General features: G+C 42.0%; 1 protein-coding gene and 1 long non-coding RNA gene across 5 annotated transcripts in view; one reads left to right on the top strand and one right to left on the bottom strand.

The window, feature by feature from the left end:
- Nucleotides 1-26,663, bottom strand: part of SUPT3H (SPT3 homolog, SAGA and STAGA complex component) — a 268,403-nt gene that overhangs the window by 224,752 nt on the left and 16,988 nt on the right. The window contains exon 1 of one of the 4 annotated variants that reach the window (XM_052693157.1): nucleotides 24,692-24,747. The exons of the other annotated variants lie outside the window; for them this stretch is intronic. The gene's annotated coding sequence lies outside the window, so the exon portion shown is untranslated. Of the gene's footprint in view, nucleotides 1-24,691; nucleotides 24,748-26,663 lie in introns of those variants that run through there. 4 annotated transcript variants of the gene reach the window in all.
- LOC128086017 (uncharacterized) overlaps nucleotides 22,916-26,663 on the top strand; it is a 382,551-nt gene continuing 378,803 nt past the window's right edge. Inside the window, exon 1 of the long non-coding RNA XR_008209209.1 lies at nucleotides 22,916-23,076. This is a non-coding gene — a long non-coding RNA (uncharacterized LOC128086017). The remainder of the gene's footprint in view (nucleotides 23,077-26,663) is intronic.

Here is a 26,663-nt window from a genome sequence, read left to right as displayed (position 1 = left end):
GGAACCTGAAGTGAGAGCACACATAGCGCTCTGCGGTCCATATGCTTTAACTGTACAGAAGTTTGGGCTCTTACAGCATTTTGTACTCCCTCCAAACCCTCATGAGTCACAAAAATTAAAAAGCTATATCGCTCTGGATGCCAGGAAGGGCCTGACCACGGGCCTTTTGTCAAAATAAAAAAAGGGGGGGGAGAAAAAGGGGGAAAAAAAAAAAAGGGAGAGAGCAAGAACAAGCCCCAGTGGTAGGCAGTCCTCTGCGAGTCCTCTGATGTCACGAGCCACATGATTCTCTCTCTCCAGTAACAGTGCTTGCAAAAAAAAGGAGTTTTAAAGCTTTTGCTTTTTTGGATTGTGTGAATGCTTCATTCGCCTCACAAACAACCACAGAACCACAAGTGCGGTGCAAACTTTCTCCAGGAGGACAGCAAAGAAGCCTCTGGTTTTTAAATGGTTAAGCTCCGCAGGTCACTACCAGCCACTGAGACCAACAGAGTCAGTAAGTGCTCTCTAACCACAGTCTATGCAGTAATAGTAGGTCCTTCAAATATTTGCTCATTCTCCTTTTTTTTTTTTTTCTTTCTGTTTTGTTTCCTCGCTTTTCACACGTTACCAGTGCTACCCAATTTTTTGACAGCAAAAAAACCATCTCTTGAGTCTATGCGATCCAGAGACGCTGCAAAACTAAAACGAGGTCTGGCTATGGTTTGTGTTTGCAGTTTGAGGATCCAAGAGGCATTTGCACCAGGAGGCGAAAGCTCTGCCTGAAACGAGAGGGACTATGGCATCAAACAGCCTCTTCAGCTCCGTGACACCATGTCAGCAAAACTTCTTTTGGGGTAAGTGCTGCGCTACCTCCGCTTCTGATTGCCGCCGGTGGAGCTTTGTGAACAACGCGGGGTCCGGTGATGGGAACAGAACTGGATGGGATGCCAGGGTGGGGAAACAGTGTGCTGGCTTTTCAGGGGGAAGAGCACAGGCATCATAAAATGAAACAGTGCTGATGTGGGAATGGAGAGGAATCGGAGCTGCGTGCAGGGCTGGCAGCAGGTGTGCTGTGCCTGCGCCGCTGGGAAGGTCACGCCGTGCTATCTGTGCTGGCACTGCTACAGGGCTCAGGGAGAGAGGCAGCAGCATCAGGGACAGCTTACGAAGGGCTCTGGTGCAAAGCGTATCCTACAGGTTAATGACTGATATGTGCTAGAAGGCACATGCTTCGTGATGTAGCACTGCTTGATGGAAGTGAGCAGCACGTAGCATTTTGCAGCCTCCTCTAACCACAGCTGCCCCTTCGCTGCCCCAGGCATCCCATCTCAGAGCGTGTGCAGCAGATGAAGTTATCAGTGTAGCTCTGTAGTTCTTTGCCCTCGTTTCACAGCAAAACCCGGTTATTTCATTTTTAATATCTTCATTCTAAAGCAAATCCTTCCCACTGCACTTGCTGTGAGCGGGGCAAAACATTCATGCATACAAGTATTAGCTTACGAAATTCAAGTTATCTAATTTAACATGCTGACGAATTTCAGCTTTAATTGAAAGTGGGGTTTAAAAATCTCTGCGGAAGAGCACTGCCAAATATCTACTTCAATAGTCAGAACCGTAAAAACAGATCCCTTTGAGAAATCAGATTTGTACACTGAGGCACATTTGTGTGCACTGCATCCATTCATGCCCACAACATAATCATAAACACACTAGAAAAAGGCTCCTTCCTTGCGGCTCGTTTTGAAAAGCTTCTTCCTTTCAGATATAGTTTTAAATTCAGTACAAAGCATCTCAATTCCAAAATATTAAATAACAGCAACACAATTGTGAGTGATTTTTCTGCGTGTAAAATGAAGTTACGTTTTAAAAGGCGTCGGGAAATACTGTATTCTAGTTGTCTTTGAGCAGTGGTGAGAAGTGCATGCAAGATCTTTTTCAAAGCATCTCTTACTGGCACAGATCAGGAAAACTAACAGAAAACTCTGAGAGATGGAGGAAAAAGAAATCTGAAAACTTACAATATTTTCTTAATGGTGTCCATCATGTTGAAACTAGGTTGGGGCTGCAGTTAAACCTACTGGCTTTCCTTCCCTGCCCCCCTTGTAAAGAAAACAATGCTAGGACCACTGGCACTGCCCGCATCCCAGTGAGGCTCACATTGTAACGAAGCAGTGAGTGAAGTTCCTCTTACCCCTCCTACCTCCCCCACTTTGACTGGTTCCCAGTAAGGCACTCAGAGCTCTACGACTGCACGCTCAGGAGCTCCGTGTAGAAGAGAGGACAGACTATTTCTGCCCATAGATAACAGAGGCAATAACAGAACTTGCAGCAGCTCAACGCACAGAACTGAAATCCTCACACAGAAATGGCAAGCAGCTTTCCTGCTAAAACTGCTGTCTTAATGAAGCAGAGGAGAAGTGTAGCCAGACCACATTATCCCAGTGTTTACAACAGGAAATACAGTTTACATGTATAGGGACTTTCTTTTGCTTTTACTTCCAAAAGAGATTAGAAGAAATTTAGTTGGCTAAAATTATCAAAACACGGAGTGCTGACTGCTTAATTCATCTGCTTCTGATCGTTCCTTGAGCAAGTGAAAGGGATTGTAGCACGAAGAATCACTCTTACCCCTAAACCTCACTAAATCGGGTTGGGTACAAAAATGTACAGAAACAAATGCACAGAGCAGCAAATCCCATCAATTCTATCATACGTAATCAATAGCTCTTGCACTTCAAACAAAAGAAACAAAAAGCTTATCAAAGTGAGAGAGAGCATATTAAAAACTGAGACCAAAAGCCCGAAGTTACTCATCAGTCCCCACCTCCCAGCCCGGCGCAGCGTGCTGTTACTCTCTGCTACCTCTCAGCTTCTCCTCCTATTCCCATCACTGACTTCAGCCTGTTTGGGACCGCTGAATTTGATTGTGCTTTTCTTCAAGAAAGAGCAATGAAGCAGCACAGTGATGAGAAATAACAGGGAATGAAGACAGCGCTGAGATTAGCTCGCATGGGCACTAAGCTGCGGCTGCATTCACTGTGCTTCACGTTGCTGCGTGCTTTTAGAAAGGGAGACACCAGTAGGGAAGAGGAAGGAGCCCTTCCTGCTGACCAGGGACGCAGATCCCTCCACATCTCAGTGCATCCCAGCTGAGCAGGCACTGTTTCAGATCCAGAGCAGCTCTGTATTAAAGCAGCTTGCACAGGCTCGGAGCACGCCGTGTCCGTAGGTGGAAATGATCTCTTGACATTTTAAATACGGGTGCATCATTTTGACCAGAGTTTTCTATTCATGTCCTGATCATCTTAAAAAAAATGTCTCAGAGTACACACTGTGCAAAATATGAGCAGCACATCAGAAAATCCAGTAAACACTGTGTATATGAGATACTTTAGAACATACAATAGTTCTGAAAGGCCTCCCGTAAAAGTTACACGTGATAAAAAAGCATTTCCAATTGTGCTGAGTGCATGCAAGAATTTCACTGAGGAATGTAAAATCAGATCAAGGTTCAGCTGATAATTTAATCAATTATTTCAGATGCAACTTCTGGTAACAGATCCCATCAGAGTGACACGATAAACCTAAAGGAAACACTTCAAGTTAACAACAAAACTGTCCTCTGCTTACATTAAAATACTTGCCAGAATATTCTCACTTATTCCTAAAAAGCAAAAACAAAAAAAAAGATAATTCATAGATTTCTGCCCTGAACTATTTTATCACTGGGAAGGGACCTTTTTTCTCCTTTCACTACGAGGCTGATAAGAGACACAGACTGTGTGTAGAGTTTTCTGGATGTTCCCATTGTGTTCAACATATTCAAATGATTGTGGATGCTAAGCAGCACCTCAGTAATCACGAGTGTGTAGAGATGTAAAGGACTTTAGCAAGTACATGGAAGGAGTGCAGGAATCACTATTCTCTTCTGCATTCACAAAGCTGCAAGGTTCTCTATCAGCTCTGGGACATCAAACCCCTAAAACATGCAGAACTATGCAGCATCTCAGGCACTGATTTAATTATCTGTCTCAAATGAACTATTAATATTGGTAGTGTTTAAATCCGACGTGCTGATGTAAAAAGCACTGGGATGGAAATGCTCCCGGTTTGTTAGAAGAACACTGGAATATCTGATGGTTAAATAAACTGAGGAGAGAAAAAAAAAAAATCCTAATCATTAGGGGCACTAAGATTTTATCAAACGTTCAGGATTAATCTCTATTGAATAGAAGCATTCACAAATCAAAACTCACTCTCCTTCAACACTTTCATGCAGTGTTAATCAATTACAACCTTTTCTAGTTATTCAAAATCCATGTGCTTTTAATTTTATTCACTGGTGGTCTAAAATATAATATTCAGGCCAAGCTAAGTCATTCTGTATTGCAACTTTGCTTTTTTTCAATAAATATTCATCTAGAGGTTTTCTTAGAGAGAACTGCTCGTATGAAGACTGTGGTAATATTTTTATACTGTACCTCCTTGTTGAAGCAAAAGGTTAGGGGTTACCTAAATACCTCAACTGTATATACAAAAAAAGGAAAAGGTAAGTATTCACATGAAAAATCCAAAGGGACTATATTATTTATTTTTGCATTTCCTATGATTAATGATGCACCGGTGCATACTTGAAAACTGAAGTCAAAATAGAGTAACACCTCAAATTCCTTTACAAACTGTACAAATATCAAACTTCCATGCCGTATTAACTACTCTACTAGAAATATTTAAAGGCTCTGCCACCCCACATTAAGAGCAGAACAATAATAGTGGAATTCCTCTCGAGCAGTGCGACTCCTCGGTCCCGCTCAGAACACTCATCTCAAACTGGACCTCGTAGGTTTCTTTTTCCAGCCGGGCTATCAGCACACAGCTCTCCTACAAGCAGCTCAGCGCAGTCTTAAGTAAACAGCAAAGATGTAACAGTGCATTCAGTGCAAGCAGGGAAACAAAACGGTACCCGATTCTTGCAGGAGATGCTGTCGCTCCGTAGCACACAAGGAGCTGTGCTTCGGACGCATCGCCCTGCTGCGCGCGCCCATCACTGCGCATCAGCAGCGCAACAGGCTGAGCAGATGAGCAGAGCTGTGCGTTATTCCGTGCCCAAATGCAGCGTTCCATTACTGAGCCGGCAGTGCAGAGGGCGGCAGGAGGACCTGCTGCAGGCCGGGCTGCAGGGCTGCTGCCCGCAGGGCTGTGTGCCTTCCCTGCCGCCCTCACAGGAACCAACTCCGTGCGGCGCAGGAGACGGACTTGGTTCTGAAAACTCATTAAATACACTCCATTAATAAGAAGTACAATAAATTGCCACGCTTAATATGCCCTAGGGTGCATCGCATTTTAATTAAGGCGGCCTCAAGATAAATAGTGAGTTTCGGATGGTAAAACCTGAAGCATGGAAAGGATTTAGCTCAGGCTCCGAGAGCATCTGAGGCTCTCATGACCAGACAAGAAATTGCAACAGAAAAACATCCAGCTGCTGGCTTAAATAGAAAATGCTCATTTGTCTGAAAGGAGTAAATGCCACATTTATTTTGATAAACATACTCAAAAATAAATTAGTAAACTGCCCGCTATTTCAAAGAGATTTTCCTTGTGAATTTTGCCAGACTTAGGAATTAACCACAGGTTTTCATCCGGAGACAGCAGACACCCACAGAGCACAGCTAACACCTACCTCCTCCACCACACAGCCCCAGCAAGGAGCTCCTGTCCCCAGCACAACCTCTCTGCTGTCATTACACACAATAATACAAATTCCTATTCTATATGCTTATTTCAAAGCAGCTTCCAAAAGCTGATGAGGAGCAGACAGAGGGAGGTGCACCTTCTGCTCTCAGGTGTTTTTGTTTTTAAGTTAATAAAGTTTAAATCCAAGAGCAGGCTTCCTTACATAAACACTCTCCTCTACAAATAAATATAAGACCTGCCACTTCACATAGGGAAAAGCACACCCCAAAGAGAGCATTTTCAAGATGAGCACAAAGACAAAATAAACCTCAGGTTTCAGTCTCGTAAGATAGTTTAATATTTCCAATTAAAAAATAATAATAATAATAATCCATTATTCATGCATCTGCTTCCTGTACAGATATTTTACTCTGCCTGTCAGAATGCTTCCCCACGTATGTAAGCTCCCTGTGCCATGGACCACGTTGCCCCGGGAGGAAAAGAGGCGCAGGTTTACGAGCAGCTCGCTTTAGATGCTTAAAGTCATTTTGATCGGAGCCATTCAATTATCCCACGCAACCTGTTCCTTATTGAATGTGATTTGCTACGCTAGAATTAATATTTCTAAAAAATTAGAGCAAAAAAAGAAGGCTAGATTTTCACTTAAAGCAACGTGCTGCTGCAAAAAGAGACGTATTTCCGTATTGCACTTAGAGCATTAATAGTTTCCTTTTAGATTATGTCCTCATCTCTGATAAAACCGCCCTCATTTTTATAGCAAAGGCTGAGAGCAGTTTCTTCTGCTGTCCCTCTCTTCAGAACACCGTTCAGGCAGCTGTGGCATTAACAGTAGCTTTAACCTTCAGCATGCTGTACCTACAGTCCCCGTGGCAGAAACGCACCCGCCGTGCTGCCGTGTCTCTTGTGGACACTCACTTCACATGCTGCACACCATCAGCACTAACTTCTCACAAGCACTCAGAATTTATTATTGTTCATTTTCCTGACGAAAGAAAGTTAAATTCTGATGATCTCACATACGTTTATTCTCCCACAAATTTATCTGAACCTGACACGTGCCATCCCACCGCTTGCTAAGCCCTCGTGGTCTGATATCTAACATCAAAACCCACTCTGTGGTTTACTGAATCAGAGCACCAAATTACACCGTCCTGTTGTTCACAGAAAAGGTCCCAACCTCACTCACAACCCAAATCAACTGCAGGACTAATAAGATGTGTGCACCTACATGCATGCACAGCCACGAGCCGAGTGCGTGCAGCTCCGCACAGCAGTCTGCTACAGCAGCTCAGCGTGGTGACACTGCACAGCCTTATTAATTAACTAAATCTCAGTAGCAAGCATGCCTATAGTATAAACCACCACACTGGTGAGCAAAAGATAGAGATGGTGCTTTTTTTGTTTTGTTTTGTTTTTTAAGGAAACACCCAATGCAGATAACTATGTGCAAATATCTTCCCTCCCACGTAGCACTAATCTCTAAGGAGATCTGTAATTCCTCTGAATACTAATCAGAATACACAGAGTTAAAAAAGCACAGGATTTTAATACAGCCATGTGTGGCATTCGAACAGGGTATTCCTTCTTGTAGGAAATGGTAATGAGTTGTGTATGTGCAAACATGCACACGAGTACAGTTCAAACTTCTAATGCCTACTGATTCATAGTTGTAAAATTCTGCATTCACGTAGAACACAGGAATAGTGTCAGGTTCGGATGTGCCTCTGTTGGTGAAACATCTGCAGAGTAACACTGAGGTTGCACAAAGCCTGGAGTTGCGATCACATCTGAGTCTGACAGCAATACAAACATCCAAAGGACATTTACAATGCTTCACATCACTGCTTTGCTAATATGCCGTGCAGGATGCTGAAGCAAGGATCTTACTTTCATACCTGCAAAAAATGCCTACTAACACTACCGTATTGCTCTAAGTGAATTGCTAACGTTGAATAGTAGGCAGTAGAAGCTGCCTGTGTAGAATGCTTGGCAGTGTTTCTGAAGAGGCAGGCATTGGGAGCAAGCCTGGTGCTATCTTCTTATTCCTACAGTCCCAGGAAGGAAAAAACCTGTTACTGCAGACATTTCAGAGACCCTTCTTAACTCATCTCAGCTTGCAGTTTCAAAGCGGGTGCTTTAGCCACGGCACTCTTATCTGTAGGTCAGCTGCTGGGACTGACAAAACAAATAAGGTGCCCCATATATATTTCTACAGAATCCCGACCTGAAACATCGAGTCGCTCGGCCAAGAATTGATATTACTTCCCTGTACTATTTTTTATTCCTGTATAACAATATTAGTCTGACTCTAAGTGCCAGCCTTCGCAAAGAACCACCATGAGTCATTTCACACAGATTAAGCACTTATGATTCAACGGAAAAGAAAAGGCACGATCAACATAAAGCCTAATTCTGAAGACTGTGCCAGAAATTCTTACTTTGCTGTATCGTGCCTCAAAAAGCCATCATTGAGGTGAGCCACGACCTGACCTGGTAGGGGACCCGCGTTTGCCTCGCTGTGCAAACGCCGCTTGGAACTGCTTCCATTCACACGCATTGCTGTGTTCAGCTGAGAGCCCTGTACCTTTAAATAGAAAACTTTGGGGAAAGAAAAATGTATCAAGTTTGCTTTTTAATATTGAAGGGACAGGTACGGCCAAGCTTGGTGAGGCTTTTATTAATAGGTTTGGTGAACTCCTGCTATTAGCTATTGTACAATACTCACACACAGAAGCAGCTTTGTTATAAACACGCTGCAGACTCAAACGCTGCATTTCCGAACGCAATCTGCAAAGCTTGTTTCCTCTAAGAAAAGAGCAGCCGTATAAATTCACATTAAGAGACTTCATCAGCTGCAGCTTTCCAGTGGGTGCTATCAGAGTTTGACTCGGCTGCTTGTGGAATAACCGCGCCGTAACAATGGCTGGTTTCTTTAAAGCTGACAGGAGCAGAAAGCAGTAACTATTTACTTAGGCGGTGCACATTAGTGTACACCAGTAAAAATGTTCTCTTTTCCCAAAAGGATTTTTGGCATAAAGGGCATTCACTCTGCTTCCTTCCCACCCTTCTTACACGCGACTTTGTACATTCAAAACTAAGTGCTGTATTTTTTCTTGCTATTCAGTATATTTTTATTTCCCCCTTCCTGATTAAAAGGCATAAACAGAAACACTGCAACGAATTCAGAGGGCGAGCTCTGTCTACTGACTTTTAATTAAAGAAACCAACGTTCAGGAAAAATTCAGTCATTTGTGGATAATAAAATAACACAATCTAGGTAGCAAGAAAAAAATTAATTTAGCATCGCATGGGCAGAAATACATCTTCCAGAGCATAAATCCTCTCCGTGCAGCAGCAAGAACAATTTCAGAAAGGCAACACAAACTGTTTGCACAGGCACACGCTAGGAAAACTTCTGATTTCACAGTATTTAAGGAAGAGAACCTGAAACTGCTCCTTTATCCTGCTCAGAAATCACTCCAGTCACGACCCCAGGGTGATTTAGGATTCTAAGCTCATTGCTATAACATTTGAATATTAGCTTTAAAATCAAAACCAAAGCACTGATGACGAGTGAGCCATCTAACTGCACGTTAACACATCTGAAAATAAAAGACAACGTAAGCTCGTCCAGATCTAAACATCAATTCTCACAATGGCCGTTAGGTACGAAACAAAGGCTTGGAAGAGCATCATTCTGTTACTTCCAATTAGAAATATTAATTTGCTAACCAATGTCAAGGCACACGTGTAGTGCACATGTGTCAAACCGACCCTCTGCAGCCTGCTTACATCCACACACACGAGTCGGAATGTTCCCATTCTGATCAAAGATGTCCGGAGCCGGATGTGCGGTTAATTCGCTGATCAGATTTTCACAACTGAAAACCATCTTGAAGCACACAGCCCGAGCTGCCAGCAGCGCCGGCTCTTTGCTTCGCCACGACCCCTCGTCAGGAGTTTGCATTTTAGGATGCATCTTAAAAATAAGATGCTTTCGCACACACGCACAAAAAAAGAAATGCAAAGGGAAAAACAAGCATAGGAAAAGAGGAAAAGGCACCGCTTGTCAGTGCCAGTATTCTTAAAGGGCATACACTTCAGTGGATGCATTAAAACGCCCATAGAATTCAAACTCTGGTCTTACAGACGTGTTCCTACAGTAAGCTCGTGCTCCATAAAACCTGTATAAGTGTCGGAAGCAGAGATGCGTAGCACATGCACACCATGCCCGACAAACCCGCCCTGCAGCAGGAACAGACAGGAGCTCCTCCGTGTCCCTCAAAGGTTTTAAAATGCACTGAAGCTACAAAACAAACCTGCTACAGAAATAAACACTATTTAACAGGTACTACGTTGTATCAGCTATGCAAAAAATTAGGAGAATTTAAACCAACAGCTGCTTGAAGTTTTTTGCCATCGGATTTCAAGTTCTCCTTCCTCGCCTGCAGAACTGACTAGATACAGTAAATACAGACAGCATTACAGTTACCCTGTTGGATCAGATATGCATAAAATAATACTCTAAGCAAGCTTATAAAGATACCGAGAAGGGCATTAATTTTACAATTCTCATCACTGATTTTAAAGACTTCTTTTTCCCTCCTTTACGTACCTGGTTGTTATCAATTACTGATGTGTCTTCACCCTTCTTGTTGCAAAAATTCCTTAAAAACTCAGAGCACACACAGCACAACATTAGAAACCTAAATACATAAAAAACACTTTTTTTTTTTCCAGTAGCTCAGAAAATCTGAAGTTTTTTTTTTTTTAGGCTGATGATATCTTCAGATAGAAACACAGAACGTCTGCAGACAGTAAGAAGCCTTTAGTAAAGCTTTTTGCTGCACCATAATAATCTGATCCAGAAATTCAAGGGTACCTTAAACAACGGGCTACCTGTTCTAGCCATGCTTAGGAATGTGGCCAAATCATTTTTATTGATTTAACCTTTATAGGAATGCTACATATCCTCAGAGCAAAACATTTCGAATGCATTTATAATATGATATACCTCTGAGAAGTTATGAAAAAAACTCTTATGACAGACAGCGCAGCCCCCCTCCACTTGGGTGCTTTTTCTGATTCGGTGATCGATAGGCGGTCAGTAGGAGCCTGCTCTGTGAGTTTGTATGTGTTTGTGTTCCTAGTATAAAGTCAAACTGCAGCGCTTCAAGACAAGCCTAAGATCTGACCTGTCTTTGTTTAAGAAATAAGAACTGCTGAACTGATAGCCAAGATTCTAAATACTCCTTTCATTCTAGAATTACACATCAATCATGTTACCTGCAAACATATCAAGTTAAAACTTCCAGGATTTACAGTCCTTTTTTGAATAAACTGAGCAGCATGCAGTTATGTTCGCAGAGCTCACAGAAGGTGGTTTGTGTATCTCTCCAGAATTCTTAAAGAAGAACTTCTTAAATTCACCTCTTCATCAGAAATCTCTTTCGTGTGCATTTCAAGTCTGTGTTCCTTGATGACACGATTCACATTCCATTATTTCGAAGCACAGGTTTTAAGAAACAGCGTATTTGGGTGTTGGTTGTTCTTTTCAATATTACAAATGGTTATCGGGGGTCACTTGCTTTTCAGAAAGTAAACTGTGCCGAGTTGCTCGTCCTGGGTAAGCTGCTGAGCAGTGGCAGCAGCCTTTAAAACAATGCCTGAAAGGTTAGTTAAACAAAAGCTCATCTGCTCGTGCTGCCAATTATATCAGTTAAACACCTCCTCAAGACAAGCAGGGTGTTTTATGTTTGGTGTTCTGGGGGCTTTTCTTCTCTTTGATTTTAAGTAAATGCAGAATCTGGTAAGGAAAGTAATTCTTGTTCCTGATTCTAGTATAAAATCATAGGACAAAAGTCTTGTCCTTCACAGCTGACAATCGCAGCAAGAATGCTTTAGGTCGGCAATACACTGCAGTACTGATCACCTATCTAATATAACTCTGATTTCTGGTTTTTCTGAGGACAGTATGCCTGGGATCTGCTTATACTGAGGTTCCTCTCATCCACACAGAAATATGTAGTAACCTTCAAAGGAAGGAAAACATTCTAGCAATTCATTTGTGAAATAAGGAGCTATCAGTCCATGTAACGCAGTAAAGTTACATCAGAGCAACGAATTGTAATCAGAACACATAAGACATCTCAAAAACCATACATCTCTCATACTCTGATTTACTGAAAAAAAAAATCCAAGTTCTCATAAAAAAAAGCATCAATTTTGTTTTTTCCTTCCACCTTTCCTAAGAAATTTTCTGAAGAGAAATCTTTACCCAAACACAGAACCTCTGCACATCAAATACCCCTTTGACATGAGCTTCCCACTTTGCTGAAGCAGATCAACACGAGAGCTTGCAGTGATACACAGGAGGGGTTTTTCTAGGGACACCTCAGTCCACCTCCATTCATGCCACACACACAGGACCCGGCCAGTGCATTTATCTACACTCAGTTTGCTGTGCACTGCAGAGATCCCTTGCAGCTCAGGGACTGTATCAATTAATAATTCCAAATAAGATCACTGAACGTCACAACATACACACTTGATTTCAACCTTAATACTTGTACAGTAAAAGGGAATGGAAAGAGGGAAATGCAAACAATCGATAGATCATACGTGAAGCAAAGGATTTTTCCCTGCGTTCAGAAGCCTTGGCAATGAACACGGGCTGCATCTCCCCGGGTTTTGCAGTTACAGAACAGAACTTCTGTTGTCACTTTCTATTACAGTGCACCTTAAGAAAGGACCTACTGCTGGAAAATGCTGGAATATGTTAGAAATGCAAGTTTGTCTTACAGACAGCGATGATGGAAAAAGGCCTCATTTAAGTGCCGTTATACCAATAAAACGGCTTGGAGTAGCAGACGTTTTTTGTAACATAATAGATGCGTTTGTACAAGAGGATTTATTAGCATAGTTATCCTGGCAAACAATAACATCTTTTGATGCTGCAGAAAAGCTGCTCTGTGCTAGAGCGCAAGGAACGTCAGATGATGGAAAACTAACTTCAAGCCTCTAACCTGTAAACGCGTTCCTGTCCTGACTGCTAACAAGTGTCCAAGCAGGGGAGATCACAGCCCTTCCAAGGGCTCACGTAGGGAACCTTCTGCTCTGTTCTGATGGAACAGAACGTGTGTGCTTCCAGCTTCCAGAGCGCCAGCCTCCTTGGCAGCTCTGAGTGAGCTTTTCTGTGGCAAACCTGCATAGACAGGTTGCCTCCAGATTTTCAGCTTCTAAAGGAGTTTTATATTCACTTACATACACACATATGCACACACATATATGCACAGAGAAATACAACTTAGTTGACCACTCAAGTCTGCATCCCATTAGAGGAGCAATTGTGATACTTCTGGAGCCCTCGCATTTAATTTCAGTGTTTTGAATAAGGAAACACAAAGTGAGGAGACAATGGGCTCTGGGAACATGTTTTGTGAGGCTGCTTTATAGGGATTCAAAAAGGAGAATCGTACAGAATAAGAACAGCTATCTGTCATGGGACTGCCATTATACAACCAGGAGAGGAACGCCAGAAATACCATTTCTTGGTGGCATACATCACTTAGAGCAATGGGAGCATTACGGGTCAGGCAAAGTACACATTTTGGCAGTGGGTAATTTGAATGATGCAGCTTGTTTTCATGGCAACTCTAATAACTTTTCCACATTTCCCTATGGATTGGCTTTTTTGGTTTAACAAGTCTCTCCGCTTTCAAAAGGTGGAAATACCATAAGATTGCCATTTCACAGAGTTTGACTTTGGCAAACCTGCCTCCTAAGAACGTACCACCCACCCTTCTTACTTCCCACTGTCTCTTCCTCAGGTCTTGTATTAGTTCTGCTTTCATTTTCAAATGCCAGTCCCCAGCCATCCATATCCCCTTGCAGAAGTGTTTCTAAGTACCTGCACGCTTCCATACTACCCTGTCATTTCTTCTTTTATTTCCTTTTTCCTGAGATCACAGGCACAAGACTGACAATGAGCAGATTGCAAACGTACTTGAACGTGTCATGTTCATAAGGCATATTCTTCTTCCTAAATCATCAGAAAAGATGGCGATCATCTGCCTCAAGGCTTTTCAAGGCTTTTTCCACCAGTGATTACCCAATTTCCTTTCTAGAGGTTCTGGTCCCACTTCAGAACCAAAGCCAACTGGCAGCCCTACGCACCACAACAAGCAATTGGTATTTAGTAAGAATGTATAAATTACAGATACGTATGCATTTGCACAGTGCCTCCCATAACAAAAGTGCTTGCCCATAGGGATGACTTCTGTTGGACAATATAAAAACAGCAGAACTCTTTTATACAGCATCACAGAACGGCCAGGGTTGGAAGGGACCTCAAGGATCACGAAGCTCCAACCCCCCTGTGCCATGCAGGGCCACCAACCTCCCCATTTCACAGCAGCCCAGGCTGCCCAGGGCCCCATCCAACCTGGCCTTGAACACCTCCATGGTTATCAAGCCTCAGCAGCTCAGCCTCACTAAGCATCTCTGTGTTTCATCCCAAAGTAAAGCTGTCTGCTTCGAGGCTAAGTTCTTTTGATGTATATTTGAGAAGTTTCTCCTTCCAAAATAACAAATTTTAAAGGCATACTGATGACTCATCTTCAGCACTTGGTAATTTTGGTTCTTGCTGGAAAAATGCTTAGCAAATATTGTCAGCAAAATACTTCCATTTTCTTTGTGTAAGCATATTTGAAACTTGAAAATAGCCATGTTAACAATTGTGCCCTCACCAAACATAGCTGTTCCCTATTTTGGATTGCATCCTGAAGGTACTTTCAACCAGAAAACTGGTTTTGGCTGTAATTAAATATTTTTTCAAAAATTCAAAGCATTTAGGATTTCCAAAACCTCACTGACTGGTTTGGTTGTGTCAGTAGCACCACACAGGACCCTCATAACAAAACATGGTTATTCTTCCCTCTCAGGCAGGTTCCTGAAAGCACAGTTCACATCAAATACAAAGTACAGTCCTGCATCTGGCCCTCCTAACCTATACTTTTCATTGAAAAGAAAAACAAGTATTGCTGCTGCCTACCTATTATGCAAGGGAATTTTCTAACTCAGTACAGGATAAGTGTTGCACGCTGTAGCTGATATTGATGACAAAATAGAAGATATTTTAAGAGTCCCACAGGGAGATGCTGTGCCTGGTTTTGTCTCGCTTAATATAGCCAGCCTAGATGTGAGAACAAGGACAATATTTACTGCAATTTATTTGAGATCAAGCTGGAAGGTTCTCAAGTATGTGAGGAGAACAAGGTCAGTTAGAGAAAGCCTGAAACAAACAGTATACAATTAAACAGGCAAGTGTAAAAAATGTAGACTTAACAAATCAATTGTTTAAATAAACAAACTTCTCCAGAATGGAAACAGAAAAACAACCTGTAAATTAAAAAAGCTCACAAACCAAACACAAGGGCATTCTGCTCATTCTTACTGCCACCAGGCCTGACATCCACACATGTAGGAGATGCCATCCACGAGATACACAGAAGCTCAGCACACAGTAGAAAACTTTTTACCCTATGGAAAATAAGGAGTGAAAAGGTTACAGAATCAGTGTTAGTCATGACAAAGCAAGTGATGATCAACTCTTCCTTGGTCTTGTGGGGAAAGACAAATAAGTCAGAAGCAAAGGAAGTTTACCCTTCAAACCACTGTTAATTTAGTATTCCATGCCTGCCTTAGCTAGCTGGCAACATTTAGACCGCAACAGGACTTGTCAGATTGGATTTCTGGGTCTTTTAGGTATGGAAATTTGTCTATACAGCTCCTAAAGCCTGCCTCTGTCCCAGGTTACTTATTTTTTAAACCATAGGGAAGTAGATCAAAAGTGTCCTTCATATCCAATCTATCCTTACCTGGTAACCTGGGCCACAGCGCTCAGTGCTAAGAGTGCTACTCTTTCTACCATCCCGCACAACAAAAGTCAGATAGCACAGCCATTACTTCATTAGATAAACAGAGGAGGAACTGAAAGAATGGAAAAAGTTCTGTGGAAATTGTCCCACAGTCTCCTTCTCTACAGTTTGTAACAGGTGAGACAGTTCAGTGCCCTACAGCAAGGACCCACAGTTGGAAGTTGGTACCTTCAACTCCCTCCCAGTCCTGTGCATCTTGTATTCAATGATTAACAGAACGTATTCACTGATAAAGGGAAAGGCTTTGCTACACAGAGGATTTTCCAAGGGAAAAGGTAGGATGGAAACTTTGCAGTGACTCAGCTACTCTGAAGGACGTGCTCAGATGCACACATTCATTCTGCAGTTATTACACCTGACTGAAGGGGGAACGAACAGCTTTCTGTTCATTCCAAGCACACACAAAAGCACAATAGGGTGTACAAGTATATGTTCACATCCTCACTGATCTATGGGAAACGTGTTTGCATGCCCAAAATCAAATACGATACAAAAGAAAAATATCTCTAGTTGAATCTAGAAAGATTGCATTTATAAATAGGCCTTACCCAGTGGAAGGCTTCAGCACACACACATACACACACACACACACCTATTTGTGCCAGCCAAAGTCAATACAAACATCCTGCTCAAACTTCCAAATCGTCCAGATAATCTGCTCAATAACTCTGCTCAAGACAAGTAAAAAATGTACTCCTATCCTATTATGGATTTGGAGAAGTGATGCATGACTCATTTTTAATGTGTAGTTACAGGTTGCTTTGTAGTGCTTCAGTAACAAACACCAGTGAAGGTGTCAGCTTAACTACCTCGTTAAATCATGTTTGCAGTTGCCTTGTTTACAGTCTGATGGCACGAGTGGCTGGAGGACTTGCTCAGCTAACAGGCTTTGCCATGGGGGGGTTGTGTTTTGGTTCAGGTGCATTTGAAAACCTTCCTGGAAAAACAAACCAAAATAAAACCTGCCTTTTTGGTAACGGGTTCTCTCGTTACTTTTTCACAATGTAGGGCAGATTGCTGAAAGCTTTCTAACCCTACAGCTCTGACATGGACAACTCAAATTGTCTTAAAGTCCACCAGGCTTTGACTTCCAATTAAGCTCAATAGTTAAAGGTAGATGCCCTGACCAAAAATTGGAAGAAACAACTAATTCTTAACTCAACATTGATTACACAAAGCCCCAAGGTTAAGGTGCAAAGACGAAGGTTATACAGAACTCTCTACCAGTGGTTTCAGTAGATGAGAAAGGAAACACTGACAGGAATCACAAAATGGCCTGGGTTGAAAAGGCCCTCGAAGATCATCCAGTTTCACCCCCCGCCACGGGCAGGGCTGCCAGCAAGGTGAAAGGGAAGGCTGCATTAAGTCATTCATCATCACTTCTTTGAAAAAAAGTAAAACTACTTGGCTTCTCCATCTGGCAAAAAACTAAAGACTGCTTAACAAAAGCCATTGCATGAACCATAAGCAATTAATATCAAAAAGGCCTTGGTAATCAATTTTAAATCATAATCACTATATTATGTGGAAAAACTCAGCTGCAGCATTTTAACACTCTTTCCTTCAGACAAAAAACATTATTTTTTCCCTCAGCAAGTTTAAACCTCCCTGCCCTGCAGTAAAGAACTTTGTCTCCAGCTTTGACTGCAGAAGGCAGACTGCTTTGGCATAAGGGACAGTTACGCATTTATGATCAGCACCAAAATATTTGCAATATCTTTCCTTTTGCCTACAAGACAGACGAGTCCTTCACCCACCACAAAACAAACACAGGGACACTACTGCTCACTTCACACAGCAATCGTCCTTCACGCTTTCACCATCCCACATTTCAACTGAAAACCTACCACCACAGCCCCAGCACTGATAGCTATCATCAGCTGGAGGAGATGCTGGCTTTCCAGATGAGCACATGTGAATTGCTGGTGCCATTACCTACCAGCTCTCGTCAGCAACAGTGGATGCAAACCGCAGGCAGGCATGGAAAAAATGCATGGCAAACTAACATGTAGCAGAGAATGATACAACAACAAATCCCAACTGAAGCCCTGTTTTATTTATATTCAGTCAGACAAATATCTTCACGTGAATGGAGGAAGTAGCACTGACAATGCATAAATTATAATCAGAATCCCTGGAGGTATCAAATACATCTCACTGCATTTGCTATATCAATCAGAGCAGGGAAAGCTTTATTTGAATTGCTAGGGAGAAGTTAAGAGCATTGGCTAAAACTGTAAATGGTTTCCAAGTTTCTGCCTGAGGTCCCAATTTTCAATTGATAAAATAGTGCTGTGAGTTCCCTGTTTCAAAAAGATTGTAGCAATAAATCAAATAATATCCTTCCTTTGAACACTATGCTGACATATAGGGAAATCATTTAAGAAATTAAAAGCTCAGTATGAAGTTCTTAAATACACATTTGAATAAGCAATTTTAGAACTTCCAGTCATTTTTTCAGGATTAATCTAAACAAAAAAACAGCTGGTGGTTTGGGCTTTCAGTTTTTATCTGTCTTAAGAACTCAAAGATAAATAACCCCAGTTGAATCAGTTCTAGAAATATACTTGACTTCAATTATTCCAACACTCTTTTTCAAAAACAATTCTGTAATTCATTAGAAAAAAATACTACAGCATTTCATCTCTTTCCATGAACTGATCACACATCTGTTCAGCCACCTGAACCATCAAAGGGCCCAACGCTGGGCATGTAACTCCCGTGGTGCACGAAGGGCCCTCGCTGGGCATGCACAGTGCAAGGTCCGGCCAGTGCAAACTCACAGGCAGGCCTTGTTTTAAGACACATCTTTCCAAAGAAAGTCTCATTCTTGAAGGTATAAGACTGGCATTTAATAGAGAAACAGAATAAGGAAGCTTGCCAACAAGCTAGAGACTTTTGCTTGCAAGGCACCAGATAAGTATCTAGCCCAGTTATGTAATATGCATTAAAGCTGATTGAGTTTACCTGATTTTTCAGTATCTCCTACACAGGGTTACTTACTCTCCATTTCAGTGCAGTAAGCATAAACATCTAGAAGTACCTAGAACAATGAGCATTTGTATAGCTGCAGCTTTTTCAGTTAATTTGCATACAGCTAGATTTAATTACACAATTTGCATTACATGTGTCAGATTTGCATGAATTTTGATTTCCACAACTGGTCTCTCTGCTATAAAAAGCAAAACTGGAACTGCTAAGACACGAGCTGAACTTGGGAAGTCTAACACATGTAACATTTTTCTGCATTAAACAAAAGGAAAACTCTCTTTAAAGAGTCTGCATTTCCTCTTAGTAGGTAAGAAAGTGACAAAGGTTTCCACTTATCTCAGAGCTTGCATAACAAAGTCACATCCAGCCCTGCGGTTCACAAAGGTGACAATTCAAAGCTTATTCCACCTCTAGTAACAGCAACACACTACTCACAAATGCATTTTTCTTCTCTAAAGTCTTCATACAAACATACAAAAATGTATACATTTAAATACACAGAACCCCAGCATGGCCTGGGTTGCAAAGGCCCACAGCGCTCCTCCAGTCCCAACCCCTGCTGTGTGCAGGTCGCCAACCAGCAGCCCAGGCTGCCCAGAGCCACATCCAGCCTGAATGCCTGCAGGGATGGGGCATCCACAGCCTCCTTGGGCAACCTGTGCCAGTGCCTCACCACCCTCTGCATGAAAAACTTCCTCCTCAGATCCAACCCAAACCTCCCCTGTCTCACTTTAAACCATTCCCATATACGTATATTCCCTTTTATTTATTTTTTAATAGACTACCAAGTATAGCACAGTGAAATTCTCAATACTGAGGCTGCAAATGAAGAAATAGCAATGAAAGCTGCCAAATAACTCTTAGGACAGCCCACAGCATCTTGTGACATTATTGGATGTAAGGAAATGGTGGCAAAGAGACCTGCCTGCCGTGGATCTGCCAACAACAGTTATGCCTAGGTTAGCAGGAGAGAACAAAACACTAACCTGCAGGTAGATCTTTCAGGAGAATGTTAAGGAGAAGAATTCTCACAGATCAGTGTCTTTCTGCACACTGTCATTTCAATACCTATGCTTACGCAAAAAAAACTGTTAGGCTTGTATACGCACATACAAAGCAGCAGTCTATTTATTTTATTAAAACAATGCTGCACTTCCTAAGAAGAAAAACAAAGTTATTTTCCATCTTTTACAGATATTTTATCAATCTCCACGTTTGCTCAGACATATTTAAAAAATAATTTCTAAAATTTCAGTGCAACAGTGGCACTACGAAGTACCTTTTGGGTTTAAGAGTAACATATTCCAGGGCCCCATCCAACCTGGCCTTGAACACCTCCAGGGATGGACGGGGCATCACAGCCTCTCTGGGCAGCTGTTCCAGCACCTCACCACTCTCACAGCACACAACTTCCCCTGACATCCAAACTAAACCTTCCCTCCTTGAGCACAGACCTACTCCTCAGGTTCGCAATTTCTTTTGAATGAAAAGCATCAAAATAAGGAAGTATAAGGTTGGTTGAGGGGAGAGCTTTCTCATGTCACTTGTGGAATGACAGAAACTTTTTGTAATGCAAGTTCCCAACTTGTTTAACAACAAAGAAAAACAGTTTACCATGGAATTCTCTATTTGTATTCTCTCACTGTTGTAAAAAGGCAGATTAAGTTACACTTTGTCAAATTCAAGTATATTACTGGGAGAGCTTGCTATCAGTGTGTACATACCATGTCTGTGCTATCCTGCTGGACTGCACCAAAAGCACAAACAGAAGCATCCAGGCTTGCACTGAAGGCTTAAGACACAAACAAGGAGACAAATACAGATTCATTGTGAAGTATCACTATAGCTTCAACATGGATAGTCATGCTTTATTTCAGGACCGAAACACACTCCTTCAAGACATGTTATCCAAATGATCTGAATCATAGAAAGGAGAACAACAAGACATCTGCCAGCAATGCAACACTGGTTCAAAATGAAACGAGCATTAAACACACTGTCCTTTCAGGGTCACAATACATTCCACTAAGATTCTATAGCGTTCCATCTTTTTTCAAGGGTAAGACTGTGTCATGGCTGTTGCCTTTTTTAAGCAAGAAAGACCCACACAGAAGCAAGCCAGTGCTTCTTCAGAAATACTCATTGAGTCTAGAAATGGAGGATGATTCAAAACCACAACTACTCAATTTTCTAAAGGTTGTACAAATCATGTTAGGGGAAAGGGGAGAAAAACAATCTGAGCTAAAAATAAGTAACAAAGAAACATTATCATTCAGAGCAGGGTACATTAGGTCAGAAGCTGCTGCTTTTTAGCAGCATAAAGTGCTTACAGCTTTCTGCTCAAAAAACTCCAGCAAAACAAAAAGTCACCACCACCAAAGCAGGAGAGTAAATGAGTTGTTTGCTCAGCACTTTCTGCTAGAAAAAAAATGGCTTAAGCACCAAGTACCCATTTTAGGCAGTAGATAACATTAAAGCTAAGGAAGCACATGGTTACTAACGTATTAAGAAATTGCCAATACAGTTCCATAGAATTAACCTGGCACATACTGTTGGACTATTTTTGTTCATGTCTTTCCCCCACCCCCCTCCCACTTAGCCATTAGTCTTACTGACATTTCTGCTGTCCAATTATATCACAACTGCTAAATTATTATTTACCATCTCTAAAGCCAAGCTAAAAGAAACAGCATTCAGTTATTTCTCAAAACAGGCTAAATAATACAAAAATAAAAATAAAATAAAAAAAAACCACCTCAAAAGATTTAATATGCAGTATATTTTCAATGGAACAGGTGACCTAATGCTGTGGCTCATGCCCCATCCCTGCAGACTGTTGAGGCAAGGCTGGATCAGGCTCTGGGCAACCTGATGTAGCTGTGGTGCCTCTGTGCAGTGCAGGGCAGTTGCACTGGATGGCCTTTAAAGATCCCTTCCAACTCTAAGGATTCTATGTTATATACATTAATTATATATGTAACTGGGTCAAATGGAAGAGTAAGCAGAGGGAGTGGTGAGATGGAAATGAAGAGTATGATAAAGGCTTTTATAAATATAGTTATTTTTCTAAAAATTGTGATGCTAGTTATTTATCAAATGCTATAAACTCTTCAAGAGTGGAAGTCACTCCAGCTACCACTATTTATTGGGTTATCACAGGTCCCAGCCACAAAAAAAGGTGAAGCTCTGTGTGGGTGAATGATGCCCTACACCAACGCTGCACACTGACACGTACAATCTGTGCTAACGTGTGAGACATGCCTAGAACAAATTCATTGAGAAGACAAGTTATGCAGCCGTAATGCAGAGCTTCAGCAGCTACAGACACACAACAGTCACGGCCACAACCGCACTTAAACAAACTGTGTTTTAAGATTCAGTCTGCTAGAAGTAAGGTACCACAATTAAAACACCTGAGGAGAAAAACTAGAAGATGCTGAACATGATTAGCGTACTGGCTGATGCTTGTTCTAATGTTCACTTAAAACAGACACGGGTTTTCACTTAAGTAGGACAGCTGACTTCCATCATTAATCTTTTACTTAGCTATCAGATGACACATTAAAGCAACCTGTCAAAATGTGAGAGCACAGCGTGTCAGGAACCTAATTTAGAATGATGTACCTCAAAACACATCAATACAAAAAAAAATCCAAACAGGATGCAGCCCAGAAGTCGTACCCAACTCAGAACAGGAATGCATGCACTGTAACCTTCCTTAGAGGAATTCTTCATGCATTTCTAAGAACAAATTTCACAAATTATATACAAAATCCACATTAACTTTGAACTTTCAAGAGAGAGGTATAGCACCAGTAGAGCAGAAACATGAGACACACATACCATGGATAAATGCTATACCTCAGTTAATTCTGTTTATGGTAAAAACTGCTGTCCAGATTAATCGCTCTAGTGTTTCCCCATAAAAACATCCTTCGTGTATTTATTTTGCCATCTGAGTATAAATATTATTTTGTAATTAGTTATGGGAAAGTTCCTTCATCAGTCTGTAAAGAGACTCAGCAATGTATTTCCTCTATGTAGAGATGTGCTCAAGGGTTCCATGTGTTAACTGAAGTCTTCGATCTCCTTCTGCCCCTTCTTAAGCAGCAATAGGGCACTCCACAGAAAAAGAGAATCCCAGCATGGCCTGGGTTGCAAAGGCCCACAGCGCTCCTCCAGCTCCAACCCCTGCTGTGTGCAGGTCGCCAACCAGCAGCCCAGGCTGCCCAGAGCCACATCCAGCCTGGCCTTGAATGCCTGCAGGGATGGGGCATCCACAGCCTCCTTGGGCAACCTGTGCCAGAGCCTCACCACCCTCTGCATGAAAAACTTCCTCCTCAGATCCAACCCAAACCTCCCCTGTCTCACTTTAAAACCATTCCCCTTGTCCCATCACCACCCACCCTCACACACAGCCGTTCCCCTCCTGTTTATCCGCTCCCTTCAAGCACTGGAAGGCCACCATGAGGTCACCCCACAGCCTTCTCTTCTCCAGGCTAAACAAGCCCAGTTCCCTCAGCCTTTCCTCATAGCAGAGCTGCTCCAGTCCTCTGATTATCAAGTAAGAGATCCTACTTAAGAAAAGTAAGAGAGGAAGTGAGTGCATTTCAGACATGATGTCTGAGACTTATCTTTCAGGTGAATTCTAGTAGCCAATGATGAAATGAAGCTCTAGTAATACCAAAGGGAGATCTAGAATAACTACACTTAAAAATGAGCTACAGAAATGCAGCTCATAAGCCTATAAGAATGAATTTTCAAATACCTTCTCTAACATTTGCTCCATTTTCAGCTCTCACATCTTAGTACCAGTTGTTCAAACTGCCAGGCCTCTCAGCACCCAGTTTCAACTAAGCACTGCACACAAGAGACTGTGACTTAAAAGCTTTAAAATATCCCATCACCTCAGCAGCAGAAAGATCTGCAGTAGCTTCACTCTAAGCAGTGTCCTTTCTCCACAGTCCTACCAATGAAAGGAAAACCTAACTCTGCTCTAGTTTTCTATCTCATGCCACACTTGATTGATGTATTTGATGAGGCAGATGGAATCAGAAGAACACTATTGGATAAACAAGTTCCAATCACATCTGTTGCCACTGCTTATTTAGTGAAGGGTCAAAGAGTCTACTGCTCATGTTTGCAGAAAAGCGTTTCAGCTCAGCAGGCTAAACTGGTTATTTTTGAACAATGCAATCTCAGCAAAATTCAGAGTTCAAATATGGTAAACAAGTATGGGACAGAATAGAGAAATTCTTTACAATCCCAAATTATAGTTTGGTTAACCAGAATGCTCCCTAAACCAGGTCATTGCTGCTTTCTTCCACCACCATTCCAAATGAACCACCCAAAGTCAGATGATTGCACTGATCAGCTTCAAGGCAAAGAGGGACACGACTAAAGTCCTAAGTTTATCAAAGAACGACCAGGGTTGGAAGGGACCTCAAGGATCACGAAGCTCCAACCCCCTGTGCCATGCAGGGCCACCAACCTCCCCATTTCACAGCAGCCCAGGCTGCCCAGGGCCCCATCCAACCTGGCCTTGAACACCTCCAGGGATGGACGGGGCATCACAGCCTCTCTGGGCAGCTGTTCCAGCACCTCACCACTCTCACAGCACACAACTTCCCCTGACATCCAACCTCCATCTCCCCTCCCTCAACTTCAAACCATTTCCCCTTGTCCTGCTGTTATTCACCCTTTCAAAGAGTTGATTCCCCTCCTGTTTGTAGTTCGTGGTCATAACAGGGTTGTGCAAGTACTATCATAGCTCATTACAGTAAGATGAAATGGATTGTTAGTACTCAACCCAAGCACATGCTCATTGGGCGTTGCATGCTATATAAATTCCAGGCTGTTTTATTAAAACCAGTCATCTATACCATCTACTCAGCCTAACTTCTTAGCTGCTATAAACATTTACTTGTTTCAGGTAGAATCAGGGGCTGCATGTGCTCTGCACTCCAAGGCACCTAATGCATATGAAAGCCAACACCCTAAAATCTTTTTCCTGAGGAGAACTGAGCCCAGCCTAAGGGAACCTCCTGAGGAACCTGGCATGAGGGAACAGTAGCTCTGCTACTTACCTTTATATCTGGCTCATTGAGGTCAGTCAGCTTCGACATCATACCACAAAGTAATCAAGGCCAACGTTTAACAACTGCAAACTAGACTTGTCAGTAGCAAAGTCCATTATCTCAAAGAGACCTACAAAAACCCATTCGTGCTTTGTAGATTAACCATCTAGCAAGGCACTAGAAATTTAATGAAAGCCAAGCAGCTGGAAAGAATGACAATGGATTTCAGACAAAAGCTAGAAAGCAGAGAAAGTATTTTTAAAGTTTGCTCATTAATTTATGTAAAAACAGAATATTCAAAAGGAAAATGTCTTACAAATAGCAAAAAATGCAAGTTGAAGGGTTTTTTTGTTTGTTTGTTTGTTTTAATTAACGAGAAATTTAAGTTTTTAGACTGTAATTCTTCTGATTTTTAAAGCTGGGCAAACACACAAACCCAGCTGGCAAAGCACACCCGTCTGCATCACATTTCTTTCATGTTATATATGGTGTGCATTTCTTCAGCACTGAGAAATAAGTTCCTTGAACTTCCTGACAGAAAAGCAGTCCTTCAGCCTACACATGAACTGCTATTCATAACAAGACTTGCAATTTTGTAACTGAAAATGTAAGACCCTAATTTAGCTGGAATCAGTGAGATTTTCCAGGGCATTCAGCACTGAGCAAATGCTAACCCAACTCATGCCAGCAGGTCGTATCCAACACATGAGGGGAAGAAGTGATGAGTGCAGGGATGATGCTTTTCACTTCCCATGTCAACGTGAGGTATCTGGCTGCTGCCTATGCTATGGTACAGCAGTGTCACTACAAGGACTTTGAGTTTTTCTTAGTTGCTTCTCCACAGCCACCTCACAGATCTACGACATCAGGCAAGAGGTTTTACTTTCCATTTTCAACTAAGGAGCACACATCTATTAAAAAACAAACAAACAAACATAGGCAACTAAAAGCGTTCTTCCATTCTCTAACAATTCATAGCTAAAACAAACGCATAAAATCTTCCTCAAATTTACATTTTAGCATAAAATACTGATACACTTTTGTCACCAGAATTATCTTAGACAGTTCATAGAATACCTTGGGTTGGAAGGGACCTCAAGGATCACGAAGCTCCAACCCCCCTGTGCCATGCAGGGCCACCAACCTCCCCATTTCACAGCAGCCCAGGCTGCCCAGGGCCCCATCCAACCTGGCCTTGAACACCTCCAGGGATGGACGGGGCATCACAGCCTCTCTGGGCAGCTGTTCCAGCACCTCACCACTCTCACAGCACACAACTTCCCCCTGACATCCAACCTCCATCTGCCCTCCTTCAACTTAAAACCATTATAAGCATCTAAAAAATAAACGCACAAAATAGACTTTGGAAGGAGAAGAAGAAAATATCTGAGGAAAAAAACAAATAAACAACAGAATTCAGAAAAAAAAAACAACAGCTTTTCAACCAGCTTGTGTAAGTAGAGTAATAGAGCCTACCATCATCCATGACACTGCCCACTGCGGTACAGAAAATACAGCTGACAAAAAACACTCTTTAATACTGAAGTACGACAAACTAGTATCTTATATTTAGATTAGATTTAGATTAACCTTTAACTTAATATACAAATGCTTAACTGATGTAAAATTTTATGCAAAGCCAAGCACTGATCCACCTTCAGGATGAAGATATAAGGTGTAGGAAACTGAAATTTGTTCTGAAGGTAACGCAATGGAAAGCACAGCAATGAAAGCAGAGCAGCAACATCCCAGGTTGCAGCAAGAGAGGATTTGCTCAAATGCAACAGCCATGGACACAGAAATAAAGGATAAAAGCTGCTTACCTTCAGAAGGCCTCAGGTACACAAGGATCCCCAGAAAGAGCCCCTTGCTTCCACTGCCAACCCTTAAATGAGGTCTGGGAAGGGGTGGATCCTGGCTCCAGCCCTTCTGGTCACTCAGTGCATTGCATTGCACACACCTGTGCTCCCCTGAGTTGGCC

Source organism: Tympanuchus pallidicinctus, unplaced genomic scaffold (genome assembly GCF_026119805.1).
Source record: "Tympanuchus pallidicinctus isolate F22 unplaced genomic scaffold, pur_lepc_1.0 scaffold1, whole genome shotgun sequence".
NCBI classification, from domain to species: Eukaryota; Metazoa; Chordata; class Aves; order Galliformes; family Phasianidae; genus Tympanuchus; species Tympanuchus pallidicinctus.
The sequence above is the reverse complement of the archived record's forward strand: the minus strand, read 5'-3'. Positions and strand labels throughout refer to the sequence as shown.